Genomic DNA, 14,820 nt, shown 5'->3' with positions numbered 1-14,820 from the left:
ATGTAGTGGCCTTCTTTGTCTCTTGTTATGGCCTTCATTTTGAAGTCTATTTTTATCAAGTATGAGTATTACTACCCCAGCTTTTATTTTGTTTGTTTACATTTACATGAAAAAATTTTTTTCACCCCTTCACTTTCATCCTGTGTGAGTCTTTTGTTCTGAGGTGGGTTTCTTGTAGACAGCATATATGTGGATCATATTTTTTTATCCATTCAGCTACCATGTGTCTTGATTGGAACATTTAAGCCATTTATATTTAAGGTTATTATTGATAGGTAGTTATTAATTGCCATTTTTATTAATTTCCCCTATGTTTCCCTCTATTTCCTCTTATTGTTACAGCAGTTGCTTTAACATTTCTTGCAGTGATGGTTTGGTGGGAATTCCTTTAGCCTTCTTTTGTATGGGAAGCTCTTTATTTTACCTTCAATTTTTTTTTTTTATCCTCACCCGAGGACATTTTTCCATTTTTTGTTCAGATAGAGTGGGAGGGAGAGAGAGGGAGAAATATCGACATGGAAGGGACACATCGAGTGGCTGCCACCTGCATGACCCAACCAGGGCCAGGGACAAACTGCAAATGAGGTACAAGCCCTTAGCAGGAACCAAACTGGGGTCTCTCCGGACCGCAGGCCAATGCTCTAACCACTGAGCCAAACCGACCAGGGCTCACCTTCAATTTTTAGTAATAGCCTTGTTGGATAAGTAGTCTCAGTTTCAAGACAATGTTTTTTCATTGTCTTGAATATTTCATGCTATTCCCTTCTGGCCTGTAGAGTTTTTGTTGAGACATTAGCTGACAGCCTTATGGCAGTTCCTTTGTAGGTAACTTGTTGCTTTTCTCTTGCTGCCTTTAAGATACTCTCTTTGTCTTTAATTTCTGGCATTTTAGTTATGGTGTGTCTTGGAGTGGGCCTCTTTAGATTCTTCTTGCTTGGGACTCTCTGTGCTTCCTGAACTTGTGTGCCTTTTTCCTTCACCAAGTTAGGGAAGTTTTCTGCTCTTTCTTCAAACAGGTTCTCTAACTCTTGCTCACATTCATCTTCTGGTACTCCTATGATACAGTTATTGTTACATTTCATGTTGTCCCACAGCTCTCTTAAACTGTCCTCCTGTTCTTTCTTTTTGGTTTTCTCAATGAGTAATTTGTTTCTATCCTGCCTTCTAATTCACTAAACCATCCTTGGCTTCCTCTAATCTGCTGGTTATTTCTTCCAATGTATTCTTTATTTCTGCTATGCCATGTTTTTTTGTTTGTTTGTTTGTTTGTTTGTTTGTTTTAATCCTCACTTGAAATATTTTTCCATTTATCTTCAGATAGAGTGGGAGGGATGGGGGAGGAGAGGGAGAGAAACATTGATGTGAGAGAGATACATCAACTGACTGCCTCCTGCATGAACCCTACCATGGCCGAGGACCAAGCCACAACCAAGGTACATGCCTTTGACTGGAATTGAACCTGTGACTCTTTGGTCTGCAGGCTGACACTCTAACCAGTGAGCCAAATCAGCCAGGGCATCATTCTTTTTTTTTTGTTAATCCTCACCTGAGAATATTTTCCCATTGGTTTTAGATAGAGATAGAGTGAAATGGAGGGAAGTAGGTGGAGAGAGAGAGAAATATCGATGTGAGAGAGACACATTGACTGGTTGCCTTCTGCACAACCCTGACCAGGACCAGGGATTGAACCTGCAATCCAGGTACAAATCCTTGACTGGGAATCAAACCCATGACCCTTTGGTCCATGGGCCAATGCTCTAACCACTGAGCAATCTGGGCAGGGCTCTGGTATGTCATTCTTTATTTTCGTTGGTCATTTTCCATTGTTTCTATATTTTTTCTTATGCTGTTGAGCATCCTTATAATCATTACTGTGAATTCTATATCTGATAGCTTGCTTATCTTCATTTCATTGAGCCCTTCTTCCAGAAAATTTTCTCATTCTTTCATTTGAGGCTTGTTCTTTGTTTCACCATTTTGGCTGCCTATTTATGTTTGTTTCTATGTATTAGGTAGATCTGCTACAACTCCCAGCCTGGGTAGGGTGATCTGATGTTGTAGGTGACCTATGGGACCCAACATTGCAGTCTCCCTGATCACCAGACCTGGATGCTCTAATAATGTCTCTTGTGTACTTTGTATGGGCCTTCCTGTTTTGATGGAGTTTTGATGGCTATTGGCCCATTTGTACATGAGCTCAACCTTCTGGCTGGCTGACAGTGATGCTCAACCCCCAATATAGCAAGCAGGCTGCTGTGCAGTTGCTTATCATGTGAAGCACAATTCACTTCATCAGGTTTTGGAGCCTGCCAAAATCTTCCTGTGGATATCAATGATCCGCAGTTTGTGGCTCCTTCTGCTGAGGCTGGATGTTTATGAACCAGACCAAGCGTAACACTAAGGTCGGGTTTTACTCTCCTGGGGAAGAGCCCAGTGGCAGGCCAGGCAAAGATTCAAAGCACCCAGAGATCAGTCAACCTGCAAGCTGACTTTTAATCTCAGTCACTTAATGTGCATCAGGTTATAGTCCTCCCCTAAATGTAAATTCCACCCAGCATATGGAGTGAGAGAAATTCCAATGGGTGGGGCAATTGCTTTCCCCTAGGCTAAAGTTGCTCTACCTGGAAATAATGGCTTCTGCAGCTTGGGGGAATGACTCAGCACAGGGTTTCTGGTGTCTGCCTTACCAGCTCTCTCCCCAGAGCCCCGAATCTAGGACTCTCCTCACACAACTCTAGTCTACTCAGCTCTCCTGCTGCCAGAGCCCAAGGTGAGTGGCTATAAATGATTTAGTGCACTACCACTTCAAGTGGGTGCCTGTGTTTCCAGCCATCTCTCCTTGCTGGACTGAACCTCTGGTGCTTTTCACATCCAGGTGTTATGTGGGCACTTTTCCTGGTTCCACCACTCTGGGCTGGAGCACCCAGCTTGGGGTTTGGACCCCAGACTTCTCAGAGGGAAACCTCAGAGATATCCCTCAGGAACTTCAGCTGTTGCCTGTGGGAGCCCAGTCAGCCCTCTCAGCCTCCACAATTCTTACCAGATGCAATGTGGTCTCTTCTTTATGTCCTTGGTTATAAGTGTTCTCTTCAGTTGGTTTTTACGCTGATTTTTCTATATTTTTGTTGTAATTCCAGTTTGGTCCTGGGAGAAGATCAGTATAGCTTCCATTCAATCCACTGCCATTTGTCTCTTATCGATTGTATATTTATTGAAAAAAAAAATCCACATATAAGTAGACCCACACAGTTCAACCCTGTGTTGTTCAAGGGTCAAAACTGTAAATAGAGCTGTGTGGTTCAATAAGGACCTGGGGGCCTCTAAGCACCCCCACCTCATCCCAATCCACCACAGATTTGTGGAAACCCTTGGGCCTCTGAAAATACTTTGAAAACCACCTATTCAGAGGAATAGTAGAGTTTCATAGAACTTGGATTTTTCTATTTTATTTTGAATCAGTTTTGGTAGTTTGTTTCTATGAATGTGTTGATTTCACCTAGGTTATCTAATTTGTTGCCATACAATTGTTCATAGTTATTCTTATAAACCTTTGTATTTCTGTAAAGTCAGTAGTTATGTCCTCACTTTCATTTCTGATATTAGTTATTTGTTTTTTCTTTTTCTTTTCTCTTAGTCTAGGTAAAGATTTGTCAATTTCATTGATCTTTTTAAAAAACCAACTGTTGGTTTTGTTGATGCTCTGCATTGTTTTTCTATTCTCTGTTCCACTTATTTCCACTACAATTTTATTATTTCCTGCTTTCTGCTAGCTTTAGGTTTAGCCTACTCTTCTTTGTCTAGTTCCTTAAGGTATAAAGTTAGGTTGTCTATTTGATATCTTTCTTCTTTTTTAATATAGGCACTTAGAGATATAAATTTCTCTCCCAAATCTACTTTTGCTACATCCTATAGATTTTAGTATGTTGTGTTTTTGTTTTCATTCATCCCCAAGTATTTTAAAATTTCCATTTTGATTTCTTCTTTGACCCAGACATCCATTGGTTGTTTAAGATTGAGTTGTTTTCCCTCTGTAACTAATTTCTATCTTCATTTTATTTTGTCCAGAGGAGATACTTTGTATTATTTCAATCTTTTAGAATTTATTGAGACTTGTTTTATGGCCTAACGTGGTCTATACTGGGGAATGTATTATATGCATTTGAGAAAAATGTGTATTCTACTGTTGTTGGGTGAAATGTTTTGTTTTTTTTAAATTTTTAATTTATTTATTTTTGTTACAGATGTTTCTCCTTTTTTACCTCATTGACACCCTCCTCCCCACCCCACCCCCGCCCCGTCCCCAGCTTTGTTGTCCATGTCCATTGGTTATGCATACATGCATATAAGTTCTGTGGTTTATCTCTTCCCACCCTCCACCCCCTCTTCTGAGGGATGTCAGTCTGGCCCTATTTCCATGTTTCTGGGTCTACCGTATTCCTCAGACTGTTATGTTCATTATATTCCGTATATAAGTGAGATCATGTGGTATTTGTCTTTTTCTGCTTGGCTTATTTCACTTAGTATAATACTTTCCAGGTCCCTCCATGTCCTCTCAAAAGATAGGAGATCTTTCTTTCTTACAGCTACATAGTACTCCATTGTGTATATGTACCACTGCTTTTTTACCCATTCGTCTACTGATGGACACTTGGGCTGTTTCCAGATCTTAGCTATTGTAAATAGTGCTGCTACAAACATGGGGGTACATATATTCTTTCTGATTGGTGTTTCAGGCTTCTTAGGGTATATTCCTAGAAGCGGGATCACTGGGTCAAATGGAAGTTCAATTTTTAATTTTTTGAGGTAACACCATATTATTTTCCACAGTGGCTGCACCAGTCTGCATTCCCACCAGCAGTGTATTAGAGTCCCCTTTTCCCCACACCCTCGCCAACACTTGTTGTTTGATGATTTGTTGATGGTGGCCATTCTGACTGGTGTGAGGTGATACCTCATTGTTGTTTTAATTTGCATCTCTCTGATGATTAGTGATGTTGAGCATTTCTTCATATGTCTCTTGGCCATTTGTATGTCCTATTTGCAGAGGTGTCTATTCAGCTCCTCTGCCCATTTTTTAATTGGGTTCTTTATGTTCTTTTTGTTGAGTTGTGTGAGCACTCTATATATATTGGAAATTAACCCCTTATCTGATATGTCATTGGCAATTATGTTCTCCCATGCAGTGGGTTGCCTTTCCATTTTGATGGTTGTTTCTTTTGCTGTGCAGAAGCTTTTTAGTTTGATGTATTCCCATGTGTTCATTTTTTCCTTTGTTTCTGTTGCCTTAGGTGATGTATCAGTAAAAATTCTGCTCCGTATGATGTCCGAAATTTTGTTGCCTACATTTTCTTCTAGAATTTTTATGGATTCACGGGTCATATTTACATCTTTTATCCATTTTGAGTTTATTTTTGTGTATGGTGTAAGTTGATGGTCTAGTTTCATTTTTTTTTGCATGTAGCTGTCCAATTTTCCCAACACCATTTATTAAAGAGGCTGTCTTTACTCCACTGTATGCTCTTGCCACCTTTGTCAAATATTAATTGAGCATATTGCCTTGGGTCCATTTCTGGGTTTTCAGTTCTGTTCCACTGGTCTATATGCCTGTTCTTGTGCCAGTACCAGGCTGTTTTGATTACAGTCGCTTTGTAGTATAACCTGAAATCTGGTAATGTGATCCCACCTACTTTGTCCTTCTTTTTCAAAATTGCTGTGGCTATTCTGGGACTCTTTTGGTTTCATATGAACTTTTGAAGTATTTGTTCTAGTTCTGTGAAATATGTCGTTGGTATTTTGATGGGGATTGCATTGAATCTATAGATTGCTTTGGGTAGTATGGACATTTTAATGATGTTAATTCTTCCAATCCATGAACAATGTATGTGCTTTCACTTTTTTATATCTTCCTCTATTTCTTTTTTCAATGTTCTGTAGTTTTCTACAAATAGGTCCTTTAGTTCTTTGGTTAATTTTATTCCTAGGTATCCTAATTTTTTTGCCGCAATGGTAAATGGGATTGTTTTTTCAGTTTCTCTTCCTGTGAGTTCATCATTGGTGTATAAGAATGCTGTTGATTTCTTGACGTTAATTTTGTATCCTGCTACTTTTCCAAATTCATTTAGTAAGTCTAGTAGATTTTCGATGGAGTCTTTAGGGTTTTCTATCATGGTATAATATTTTTAGGTATAATATCATGTCATCTGCAAATAATGACAGTTTCACTTCCTCCTTTCCAATTTGGATCCCTTTTATTTTTTCTTCCTGTCTGATTGCTGTGCCTAAGACTTCCAGTAGTATGTTAAGTAAAAGTGGCAAAAGTGGACATCCCTGTCTTGTTCCTGTTCTTAAGGGAAATGCTTTTAGTTTCTGACCATTGAGTATGATGTTGGCTGTAGGTCTTTCATATATGGCCCTTATTATATCAAGATATGATCCCTCTATTCCCACATTGCTGAGCGTTTTTATCAGAAATGGATGATGGATTTTGTCGAAGGCTTTTTCAGCATCTATTGATATGATCATGTGGTGTTTATTCTTCATTTTGTTTATGTGGTGTATCACATTTATGGATTTGTAAATATTGTACCAGCCTTGCATCCCTAGAATGAATCCCTCTTGGTCATGGTGAATAAATTTTTTGATGTATGTTTTGTATATATCAGTCAAGTTACAGTACTATTGAAAGTGGAATATTGTAGTCTTCAACTATTATTGTAGAATTGTCTATTTTCCCTTTCAATTATGCCACTGTTTAGTTCAAATATTTTGGGGCTCTGTAGTTTAGTACATATATGTTTGTAATTAACATATCCTCTTTTTTTTTTTTTTTATCCTCACCAGAGGACATTTTTTTCCATTTTTTGTTCAGGCAGAGCGGGAGGGAGAGAGAGGAAGAGAGAGAGGGAGAAACATCGATGTGAAGGGACACATCGAGTGGCCGCCACCTGCACAACCAACCAGGGCCGGGGACAAACTGCAACCAAGGTACGTGCCCTTAGCGGGAACCGAACCCGGGTCTCTCTGTACCGCAGGCTGACGCTCCAACCGCTGAGCCAAACCGGCCAGGGCTAACATATCCTCTTGATAAATTGACCCATTAATCAATAGGTAATGTCCTTCATCATTTCTTGTAACAATATTTTACTTTAAATCTTTTTTGTCTAATATTAGTATAGCTATTCCAGCTATCTTTTGGTTACTATTTGTATAGATACCTTTTCCCACCAGGAGCAGGGGGTAGGGGCTGGGTAGAGGTGGGCAAAGGAGGGGGACAGGGAATAGGGGATATCTGTATAGTGTCAACAATGAAAAATAAAAAATAAAAAAAGGATACCGTTTTCAATTATTTTGTTTACAGCCTTTTGGGTCTAATGCGAGTCCCTTGTAGACAGCATATAGTGAAGTCACATTTTTAAAAATCCATTCTGTCAGTATCTGTTCTAAACCTATTTGGAGAGTTTAATCCTTTTACATTTAAAGTTATTATGATAAGGAAAAACTTACTTCTTCCATCCTACTACTTGTTTAAAAGGTATGTCTTATACCTTTATTGTTCCTCAATTTGTCCACTACGACCTTCTTTTGTGTTTAATTGATTTTGTAGTGTACCATTTGATTCCTTTCTTGCTTCCTTTTCTATATATTTTTAGTTATTTTCTTACTGGTTACCTGGGGGTTACAATTAATATCTTCAATTTATAACAATCTAGTTTGAATTAAAACCTACTTAACTTCAATAGTATACAACTCTGTGTTCATATACAGCTTCATTCCTCCTCCTTTGTATTGCTATTGTCACAAACTACATCTTTAAAAAAAAATTTTTTTCTTTATTGATTTTTAGAGAGAGAGGAAGGGAGAGGAAGAGATAGAAACATCGATGAGCGAGAACATCGATTGGCCACCTCCTGCATACCCGCCACTGGCGATTGGGCCCACAACTTGGGCATGTGTCCTGACTGAGAATCGAACCGACAACCTCTTGGTGCATGGGTCAATGTTCAACCACTGAGCCACATCAGCCAGGCCTTGGCTGTTAATCTTATTGGAGATCCCTTATATGTGATGAACCACTTCTCTCTTGCAGCTTTCAAGATTCTCTTTATCTTACAATCTGATTATAACATTTCTTTGTTATCCTGCTTAGAGTTTGTTGAGCTTCTTGGATTTATAGACCAATGACTGTTATTATCTGAGATTGTTTCAGCCATTATTTTTTCAAATAGTCTTTCTCTTTGTCTCTTCTTCCTCTGGGATTCCCATTATATATATGTTTTACAGTTGATGGTACCCCTATGGAGTCTCATGTTCTGTTATTTTTCTTCATTGTTTTTTCTTTTGGCTTCTCAAATTGGATAATTTTAATTGACTTTGCTGCAGGGTAAGCATATTTGAAATTGGCTAGTGTGAATAATTTTAGCAGGCTCTAGGGCACAAGTGCTGTCCCTAGCTACCTGATACCTGGTCCTGGGGTAATTAGCACAGGGGAATATTTACTCATGGAGTGTGAGAGCCTAATAAAGGAGATAGTTGGAGTGTGAGCTCTGGCTTGGTTGTTTGAAAAACCTACTCCCAGGAGAATCATTTGCTATTTCTAGGAATAAGCTAGCCTTGTGCGGGGCAGTCAGTCCCAGATCAACAAGGCCCCATGATGTCAAAGAAACATAAAATACTGAAAGTAAAAAACATGATTGAGCAGCTGAGTCAAGATGAGTCAAAGTCAGAGTGGTGGTCATGGTCTTGGAGGTGGCAAGAAGGCTGACAAGGATAAGAAAAAGAAACATGAGCCTCCCACCCTGGCCAGCATGGCTCGGTTGGTTGTAGCATTGTCCTGTATACCAGAAGGTTGTGAGTTCAATTCCCAGTCAGCACACATACCTAGGTTGTGGGTTCCATCCCCAATTGACCTTCCTTCCTTCTTTCCTTTTCTTCCTTCCTTTTCTTCCTTTTCTTTCTTTCTTTCTTTCTTTCTTTCTTTCTTTCTTTCTTTCTTTCTTTCTTTCTTTCTTCCTTCCTTCCTTCCTTCCTTCCTTCCTCCCTTCCCTTCCCTTCCCTTCCCTTCCCTTCCCTTCCCTTCCCTTCCCTTCCCTTCCCTTCCCTTCCCTTCCCTTCCCTTCCCTTCCCTTCCCTTCCCTTCCCTTCCCTTCCCTTCCCTTCCCTTCTTTCCTTTCTCTCTTTCTCAGTCTCTCTCTCTCCCTTCCCCTCTCTCTAAAATCAATAAGCATATCTTTGGGTGAGGATTAGAAAAAAAAAAAAAGAACTTCTCATACCAACTAGAGTGGGGAAAAATAAGACTAAAACAAAAGGGACCAGATGCAAACTGCCACTGGTGATACCTCATACTCAGTGCCAGTTAAAATTACTGAAGTTAGAATTAAACACTCTCTGTCATGGATGAAGAATTCATTAGAAATCAAGAACAAATGAAGCCTTTAGAAGAAAAACAAGGTGAAGAAAGATCAAAAGTAGATGATCTGGGGGGGACCCCAATATCAGGAGGAACCTTAGAAGAGATCATTGATGACAATCACACCATAATGTCTACATTTGTGAGCTCAGAACACTATGTTAGCATTCTTTCATTTGTAGACAAGGATCTGCTGAAACCATGCTGCTCTGTTTGGCTTAACCACAGGGTGCATGCCAAGATAGGGGTGCTGATGGGTGACACGGATCCCTTGATCACAGTGATGAAGGTGGGAAAAGCCTCACAGGAGACCTGTGCTGACATTGGGGGGTTGGACAACCAAATCTAGGAAATTATGGAATCTGGGACTTCCTCTCACTCACCCTGAATATTATGAAGAGATGGGTTTAAAGTCCCCTGTGGAGGTCATTTTCTATGGTCCACCTGGCACAGGTTAAACCTTATTATCCAAAGCAGTAGCAAACCAAACCTTGGCCACTTTCTTGAGAGTGGTTGGCTCTGAAGTGACTTAGAAGTACCTAGGCAATGAGCCTAAACTCATTCCAGAATTGTTTTGAGCTGCTGAAGAGCATATACCATCCATCATGTTTATTGATGAAATTGGTGCCATTGGGACAAAAAGATATGACTCAGATTCCAATGGTGAGAGAGAAATTCAGCAAACAATGTTGGAACAGTTGGAACTGTTGGAGAGTTGGATGGGTTTGATTTAAAGGGAGATGTAAAAGTTATCATGATCCCAAACTTCTCTGGTGCTAACATCAAGGCAATCTGTACAAAAGCTGGTCTGATGGCCTTGAGAAACATAGTATAAAAGTAACAAATGAAGACTTCAAAAAAAAATCTAAATAAAATGTTCTTTATAAAAAACAAAAAGGCATCCCCGAGGGGCTCTATCTCTAGCAAACCACAGTTGTTTTCAAGGAAATGGTTGGGAGTGCTTTGACCCCTTGGAATTTGGAGGAATGAGGTTGGAAAAGTTGTCAGAGGAACCCATGTTCCAGTTGAGCTTTATTATCAAAGTATCCTGTGTACCGTGTACCTTTCTCAGCATGATGTATAGGATGCCCATCATGCAGTGCTCTCTTCTCAATAAAACATGCTCTTTCGCAAAAACAAAACAAAACTCCACAAACATGATTAATATGCTCATTACTATTCTTTTCTCACTACCTATTATCCTCCTTTCCCTGTTTCCACAGCCACTCCCTTTGGCAATGGATAAATGTCAAGCACAGCTCTCAAGTCTCCCTGACCCAAAGAAACCCAGTATCTCTGATCCCTTCTTGCCTTACTCCCCGCTGCCCTATTCCTTGTCACCTTCCACTCCTGAAATCCTGCACTGGCTCCAGATTGAAATCTAACAGCTGCCCCTCACTCTTAGCCTTCCTAGCCATTCCTTTCATTAGGCCTCCATTGTTTCAGAGACACAACCCTTTTGTGTCCTGTTCTCCCTATACACATGCTTTTCATCATATTTGAGAAAAGGACATTTTTCAAGGTTCTGTTCCTGGTCCCTTTCTCTGGAATAAGGCAGAGGCCACACAAACCCTCCTTTGGTATTTTAGCTACTGGTGAAAGGGCTGGAGATGCTTCATAGACTATGTGTCCATTTAACAGTGAACTTCTGCAACAAAAAGCTCATTTTTCCCTTTAACATTAGCTATAAAAATCAAAGATGTCCTCTCTCAGAGAGGGGAGAAAAAGGAATTGGCCCAGGACATGTTGAATGTGGGAAGCCCTTCAAAGTTTTCTATGTTAAGTAACAACTGGGGCTTTTTAGTCTTTATTAGTATAACTTTTTTTTTTTAATCCTCACTCGAGGACATTTTTCCATTTTTTGTTCACATAGAGTGGGAGGGAGAGAGAGAGAGAGAAACATCGACGTGAAAGGGACACATCGAGTGGCTGCCTCCTGCACGACCCAACCAGGGCCAGGGACAAACTGCACTCAAGGTACGTGCCCTTAGCAGGAACCAAACCCGGGTCTCTCTGGACTGCAGGCTGATGCTCTAACTGCTGAGCCAAACTGGCCAGGGCTTTATTAGTATAACTTTTTTTAAACCCTCACCTGAGGATATTTTTCCATTTTTGTTCAGATAGAGTGGGAGGAAGAGAGGGAGGGAGGGAGGAAGAGAGAGAGAAAGAGAGACCAACACAAGAGGGACACATCAAGTGGTTGCCTTCCGCAGGACCCCAATCAGAGCCGGGGATGAATCCCAACCGAGGTATGTGCCCTTGACTGGAATGGAGCCTGCGAATAATTGGTGCATGGGCCGACACTCTAACCTCTGAGACAAATTGGCCAGGGCTATTAGCATAACTTTTTTAAAAAGTTTGTCTGCTTCTCTTTCTCAGTGTTCTAAGAATGAGAAACTCTGGTCTGCTCAAGCCCTGACCTCCAACCTTTGTACATTGAATCCTCCCCACCTAGTGGGAGACAACAGCACCGCTGTGCACCATAGCTCATGCCAAGAGAGGCAAATGCCAGCCCTACCACCCAGCAGCTCTCCTTGACTTGGAGTTTCAAAGTGCCTATATGAATTCCCTGCGTTTGCTGTAACAAATTACTACAACTTTAGTAGCTTAAAACATCACATATTTATTATCTTACAGTTCTGGAGGGGAGAAGTCCTATAATCAAGGTATTGGCAGTGCTGTCTTCTTTCTGGAGGTTCTAAGAGCCAATCCACGTCTATGCCTTTTCCAGCTCCTAGAGACTGTCTGCCCACTTTGGCTCTCAGACATTTTCTCCGATTTCAAAGCCAGCAGCATAACATTTTCCAACCTCTCTCTCTGACTCTATTTCCATCCTCACATTTCCTTCTCTAACCTGAATCCTCCTGCCTCCATCTCGTAAGGAGCCTTGTGATGACACTCAGCCCACCTAGATAATCCAGGAAAATCTCCTCATCTCCACAGCCTTAATTTAAGCACACCTACAAGGTCATATTCCCAAACTCTGGGAATCAAAACATGGACAACTTGGGGGGGTCATTATTCAGCACACCATGGCACTCATGGCAGCTACATTCCTAAGATGGGGACCCACAGAATACACTTTGTGAGAAGTAATGTGTGGAAGATGGCATGTGAGGCTTTGGGTCAGGGGACAGAAAATTCCAGGCAGAGGAAATACAGTGCATAAAACAGCAGACTCCCTGAATACCCAAATGGATGTGACCTGAAGGCTTTTAACATCAGCACAAGAACCAGGGCAAGGAAGCACCCGCTCTTTCCAGGCTTGGTTCTGCAAAGTGGGGGTTCTCCCATGGACCACTTTTGTCCCCAGGGGACGCTTGGGAATATATGAAGAGATATTTGCCTGTCACAGCTGGAAAGGGTGGCCAGAAATATTGCTAAAAATACTACAATGCATAATACTGTGTCCACCACAAAGAACCCTCCTGCCCAAAGGTCAGTGGCATTGAGAGTGAGAAGCCCTTATAGTCACTTTCTCTAGATCCAGAGGGACTGACTTCCCCACTTACCCATGAAGAGTTTTTGCTCAGTGACCTTTAGTCTTTCTGCTCCTACCCTGCCTTCCTTGAGAAAAGCTGTTTCTAGTGACCCTTGGCCTGCCTTTGTGGAAGTTGATAGCTCCTACCTCTGGAGTGTGAAGGCTGGGACTGGCCCCGGGCCCCAGAAACATGGATCTAAGAGCAATGTTTCCTCTCTACCACCTTTACCCTGGGCCTGACCTGCTTTGGCCTCTGGGTCCCTGCATTGGGAAGGTGAGTGAGGCAGACGGTATGCTGACACCTATTGAGACTGTGCCAGTCAGTGGGTGGGGAATAAGCTACTTCATTCATGGGACAGTAGGTGACAGGGCCCCTGACAGCAGGAGGGGGTGATTGGGTTGGGACATTCCTCTTTAGCTCTTTGTTGCTGCCATCCCACAGTGCTCCTGTCAGTGATGCCCCTGGAGTGGGATGCCCATCTTACCCACCATGGAAGGGACCCCAACTTGGGTGGCCCAACCCAGTGTATGTAAGGGGAGACAGGGTAGGCTCTGCCATGATGTGATAAACCCCAGCTAGTCTTACTGCCATTGGCCCCTGCAAGAAGGTTCTGCTGCTTGTCCATTTGGTCAGCAAACTTTGATGCCCTGTGCTTTGCACTGGGGATGCAAAGGTGGACAGGACCCAGCTGTCCCCTCAAGGAACTCACTGCAATTGGGGAGAACAGGGTTCATGCTGGCTGACTACTTAAACAAGAACCAGCCTCTGTACTGGGTGAGTCTTATCTCTCAGTGGGAGCAGAACAGCTACATTTCTAGAGGAAGGGACAGGAGTATTGGCCGGGGAAGGAGGGCTGCAGAGATCTGGGTAGAGAAAGTCTTGGTGCAACAAGAAGGAAGGCGAGCATGTGTCCAGTGGGACTGCCCTGGGGGTTAGCCCAGGAAAAACCCTGCTCTTGGTGGTGGGAGGGCTGGTCTGGGGAGATGGCCTATCCTGCCTACTGCAGGCTCCTGAATTTCTCCCCCACAGCCCCTGTACTGGTTGTAGCTGCTTGGCCAGCCTCTGTGCATTTCCATGTAGGCCCTCACTGAGCCCAAGTCCTTGATGTATGGTACCACGCTACTGCTGGGGCCCAATGTCAACACTATCCACCAGAGAATGAGGTGTCCAAACCACAGAATCCTGGCTCCTTAACCTGTGGAAGACCAGGCAGTGTCCTCGGGTGACCAGGGTCACATGAGCCCCCTAGTGGGCTGTAGCAGAATCACATGTTCCCCCAGTGTTATGTAAGGGCTGCACTGTGTCCTCCCCAATGTGTATGATGAAGTTCTAAATCCCAGGACTTCAGAACATGACTGTATTTAGAAATTGGGCCTTTAAGATCAAGTGATCAAGTTAAAAGTAAGTCATTAGGGTGTGCCTGCTCTAACACAACTGGTGTCCTTATAAAAAGGGGAAATTAGGATACAAACATACACAGAGGAAAGACCATGTGAAGATGGGGAGAAGATGGCTATCTATATGTCAAGGAAGGAGGCCTCAGAAGAAACCGATCCTGCCAATATCTTTTATTTTTAAATATGTTTTTATTGAAAATTTTTTTCCCCTAGAGAAATAGATCGGCTGCTTCCTGCATGTCCCCTGATGGGGATTGAGCCTGCAACCTGGGCATGTGCCCTGACCGGGAATCGAACTGGAACCTCTCAGTCCATGGAATGATGCTCAATCCACTGAGTCATACCAGCTGGACACTGCCAACACCTTAATCTTGGACTTCTCACCTCCAGAACTGTGAGAGACTGAATTTCTGTTGCTCATAAGCCATCCAGTCTATGCTTTGTTATGGAAGCCCTAGTGAACTCATATACCCAGGATGCACCTGAATAAGACAGCAGCATATCTTAGGGATGTGGGAGGAAATAAAGATGAAGA

General features: G+C 42.1%; 1 pseudogene; it reads left to right on the top strand.

Moving 5' to 3' along the window:
- Positions 1-8,708: 8,708 nt before the first annotated feature.
- Positions 8,709-10,330, top strand: LOC118643494 (annotated as a pseudogene).
- Positions 10,331-14,820: the final 4,490 nt, after the last annotated feature.

Source organism: Molossus molossus, unplaced genomic scaffold (assembly GCF_014108415.1).
Source record: "Molossus molossus isolate mMolMol1 unplaced genomic scaffold, mMolMol1.p scaffold_m16_p_4, whole genome shotgun sequence".
Classification (NCBI taxonomy): Eukaryota; Metazoa; Chordata; class Mammalia; order Chiroptera; family Molossidae; genus Molossus; species Molossus molossus.
The sequence above is the reverse complement of the archived record's forward strand: the minus strand, read 5'-3'. Positions and strand labels throughout refer to the sequence as shown.